Below are 5,000 nucleotides of genomic sequence, written 5' to 3'. Positions count from 1 at the left end.
CACACCTAGCTAGCCTTCTATCACTTGTCATTCCCCGTTTTGCACACGATGCCCTTTCCCTTTGACCTCAAAAAGACCAATAATATCAGCTTCTTTATTATAATTCATATTTTTTTTTTACAACCATACATACAAACCCTCAAGTTCGCGTATTTTTCCTTTATTTGAGACAAGCATACTATAAGTCCTCGCATTTTCATGTGTATTACCTTCGCAATACCACGAATATTGATTGTAAATTCGCTAAAAACGAGAAGCTATCAATCCGATCTTTCACACTGGGTAGAAAACTAAATTCTCTTTCTACTTCAGTATTTTCTGTATGGATGATTTACCAGCCACTCGATGAGATACTACCGCTAGAGAGTTATGGTGTCTTTTGACTGGCCAGAAAGTAATACATTGGATCCTTCTCTCAGGTTACGGTTCCTTTTCCCTTTGCCTACACACACACCGACCGAATAGTCTGGCCTATTTTTTACATATTCTCCTTTGTCCTCATATACCTGACAACATTGAGATTACCAAACAATTCTTCTTCACCCAAGAGGTTAACTACTGCACTGTAATTGTTCTGTGACCACTTTCCTCTCGGTAAGGGTAGAAGACTCTTTAGCTACGGTAAGAAGCTCTTCTGGGAGAAGGACACCCCAAAATCAAACCATTGTTCTCTAGTCTTGGGTAATGCCATAGCTTCTGTACCCTGGTCTTCCACTGTCTTGGGTTAGAGTTCTCTTGCTTGAGGGTATACTCGGGCACACTATTCTATCTAATTTCTCTTCCTCTTTTTTTGTTAAAGTTTTTATAGTTTATATAGGAGATATTTATTTTATTGTTGTCACTCCTTGAAATATTTTATTTTTCATTGTTTCCTTTCCTCAATGGTCTATTCTCCCTGTTGGAGACCCTGGGCTTATAGCATCCTGCTTTTCCAACTAGGGTCGTAATTACCAAGTAGTAATAATAATAATAATAATAATAATAATAATAATATGGTTCACATAATCTAAAGAGATAAGTTCACTAAAACCATTGATTTCCAGAAACCGGTAATAACAAGTGATTTCATGATTGTCTCGTCTCCTTATCTTCCCTCTTAGGCTATAAATACTTCAAAACAAGATGGCTCTTAAGTTGCCATTAGAAATTTGGGTGTACTAATGATTTAAAAGATCAGTCTCTGCGACCGTGGTAGTAAAAATAAACACTAATAAAATAATAACAATAACAATAACCAATAAAAATGATTTTCACCTGAATTCCCAAAAATTAGAATATACGAAAAAATATAAAGTAAAAACAAAGGAAGAAGAACAAAGACAAATTCTCGGGTGGAAAAACTCAGAATTTTTGGAAATCAATTTGTCCGTCATTAATGAAGTCGAGAAAATGATTTACGCCACGTTTTCTTCCATTTTTTTTTATTCCTCAGGGTCTTTACAGAACTAATTACGTTCGGAGTCAATTTACTAAAATCGAATACTGATGGAAAAAGGAGAGTAAATCATACGTTCAGTCATACTTATACTTTACGCATGAATGTGTGAAAATGAATCATATATATATATATATATATATATATATATATATATATATATATATATATATGTGTGTGTGTGTGTGTGTGTGTGTATGAATCATATATATATATATATATATATATATATATATGTGTGTGTGTATATATATATATATATATATATATATATATATTATATATATATATATATATATATATATATATATATATATATATATATATAATGAAGTTTCTATATAATTCCAGTTGATTTTTATTCATTATTTTTTATTTTTTATAACTATTTATATATTTGGCTAAAAAGTTACACTCATGAAAAAAGCAGTCAAGTACATGGCATTACACATGGTAAGAGCTCTGAATTATCCCTTAAATTGGTATAGTTAAGGCTACATATGTAAATATGAGCACCAAATTTACTACTAAAAATTAGAAAAAATAATTCCAGTAGTCTTCTGAATATTCCAAAACCGAGAGTAAGGAAACAACAGGCTTCACTTCTGTCACTGCAACATAAAAAAATTAACTCTTTTGCCTTTCTTTTAACTAATTAAAAACAGCGCGAAAAAATTAGTTTGATTTATTTTGATAGCATGAAGGATGTTAGTATCCCAACCGTTCAAACAAAAGACTTAGAACCTTGTTAATAAAAGCGGAGAATGCTTTGATCGGATGAGAGCATTAAGGAGTTATCACCAAATGAACAACAGGGATACATTCGTACTCCAGCTGAAGCATACAAATGTTTCGAGGTCAACAACTATTAATATTTTAAATATGGTTAAAATGTATGAGAAATTACCAGATTAATGCTACCAAATCAGTTAATGAAGAATTAACATGCCTTAAACAGTTATATTACGACCAGATACAAGAGTGAAAAAAGGCTGTGAGTGGCATTATAAAAATAGTACAAAATAGTGATACCCATATAAAAAGCCAAGGACAGGAAACATGAGACAAATTATACACAGGAATGATCAACCCTCAAGTTCTTCCGAGAATGGCTACTGATAACTAACAAGTAGACCTATGCGCCCTACCAACCGCCCAAGTCAATTTTACTTCATAAGTTTGTGTCAGTAAAATTCAATCAAAATATGAGCCGGAAATGAAACCGGGAACATGTTGGAGGTTGCCATTACAAATTTCACGAAATCTTAACATGCAGCCACTACTCCAAGAACGAACAGATAACACCGAAATAAATAAAAAATAAAGTTTATGTCAAGATGTACTCACTCAATTGCCTCGTCCAAAACAGCATGCTGTCGATATTCTGTTAAAAAAGAAGACAAATATAAAGAAATTACTCTCGATTAAATGAAATATCTCATGTTCATATTTGGTTATTTTAGGAAAACTCCATGAAACAGTTTATTTTCTCAGGTATTAAACTTACATCAATTTAATTTATATATGAAGTCACGTGTGTTTTATGAATAAAGTGAAGAGCAATAACGTTTATTCTACATTATCTACTGCTCACAGTTCGTTTAATTCATTTCTGTTATTAACTGTAATAAACACACACACACACACTTATAGCTCAAACCAAACCTAGCCTCATGTGTGTTTATATATATATATATATAATATATATATATATATATATATATATATATATATATAGTATATATAAAATATATATAATATATATATTATATATAATATACACACACACACATATATATACATATATATATATATATATATATATATATATATATATATATATATATATACACACATATATATATATATATGTGTGTGTGTGTGTGAATATGTGTGTTTGCAATGTTATTAGATTTCTCCTAATTTTCGATTTTATAAATGCACTACCATTATATAAGAATAATGATTTCTTTGTAGTGTGTTCTGACGAAAGTCAATAGGTACTGGTTGAAGCAGTTGTCAGCTAAAGTCGAATAAATGGAGAAACACTTTAATGAAAAAAAAAAGTTATTTTATAACTGATGACACGAGTGATTTAAGATTTATATATATATATATATATATATATATATATATATATATATATACATACATATATATATATATATATATATATATGTATATATATATATATATATATATATATATATATATATATATATATATATATACCTACTGAAGCCAAAGTAATACTTTTTAGATATTCAATGGAGTAATGAAGCTTAAAAACAAAGGAAAAGACCCAAACAAAAATAAACAGCATTTCCTTTCTATATCTGACACTGTTAATATTACTTCCGTAATGAAAGGGGAAAATTAAAAAAAAAATTAAAAGAAGTATTACTATTACATAACCAGAATGTTAGCTAAAGATATCAAAGCTGCTTATGAGAAAAAAATAGAAAAAATCTGGGCAGTATTAATTAAAATATGAGAACGGCAAAAAAATATATTTGCGAAGGGTGTTGACTTTTCCAGTATGTATATAAAAATGGATAGTGTTGCCGAAGTGACCTGATTAGGAGGTTTTTCTTTCGATTCTATAGTTGAATAAAGAATGTGGCAAGAGACTTTTTTTTTTCAATGAAACCGCTGCCTTTCAGGGAAACAATTGCGATTCAAATATTTCAATCTGGTTTGTTTTTCCGTTTTCCATAAAATATTTAGTAGTCGGTTTACTATTTTTTCTAATATATCATGTACTCTTAAATTTCCTTAATTTTACCTGCACACTTTATCATCACTATCTGACTTTACACTATAAAATACCTTATAACTCCGTCCAATTTTCCTCAATACCACACTTCATTGCAATTTTGTCAGTATACCACCTATTTCATTTGTCTAGTATTGTTATAAAAGCATATTTTCACTTCACCGGATTATTGCAAAGCATGTTCGACTTCTTGGATTAGACTAATAAGCAACCTTGAACCCTCCCAACAATTAACAGTTGAACATAAAAATTTCAGTACCACCAAATTAATAAGTTTTGAATCACCTTCAGAGAGAAAAAAAAAGAAAACTTGTGGAAACAAGAATGTAAAAATGACATAAGGACCGATTAAGACTAAAAATATATTAGAACAATTGAAATTTGTAAAGCTTTAAAGGTGATGGTGAAATTAGGTATCACAACCTCCTTTACATTCTAAATAATTGAGTCAGTGATTATTAAGATGATATATTTTATCCGTAGAGGAATCATATTTCATAAAGTAACTCTATATTTATTTGACTATCAAATATGGCTATTACATAAAATAACATCAAATTACACCAAGACATTACAATTGCAAATATCAAAATAGCTTCAATGTTGTTGATGCAGTAATTTGAAAGGAGAACTATAGCATTCGCTCTTGTCAATAATCCCTTAATCCGAATGGAAAGGCAAAATCATATGCCAGTTGTGTAATCAGCGACGAAACACCTGGGAATGGCGCTTATTATGGTAGCACTTGGCGAATGGAGAAATGCAGTTGAAACAATCAGGCACTTCGTA

General features: G+C 30.0%; 1 protein-coding gene across 3 annotated transcripts in view; it reads right to left on the bottom strand.

Annotated features, from left to right (window-relative positions):
• The window catches only part of pasha (partner of drosha), a 738,765-nt gene that overhangs the window by 412,655 nt on the left and 321,110 nt on the right, over positions 1-5,000 (bottom strand). For all 3 annotated transcript variants that reach the window (XM_068388798.1, XM_068388811.1, XM_068388805.1), the window contains one exon: positions 2,783-2,819. The gene's annotated coding sequence lies outside the window, so the exon portion shown is untranslated. The remainder of the gene's footprint in view (positions 1-2,782; positions 2,820-5,000) is intronic.

Source organism: Palaemon carinicauda, chromosome 1 (assembly GCF_036898095.1).
Source record: "Palaemon carinicauda isolate YSFRI2023 chromosome 1, ASM3689809v2, whole genome shotgun sequence".
Lineage (NCBI taxonomy): Eukaryota > Metazoa > Arthropoda > Malacostraca > Decapoda > Palaemonidae > Palaemon > Palaemon carinicauda.
Note: the sequence above shows the minus strand (reverse complement) of the source record. Positions and strands in the feature narration are given on the sequence as shown.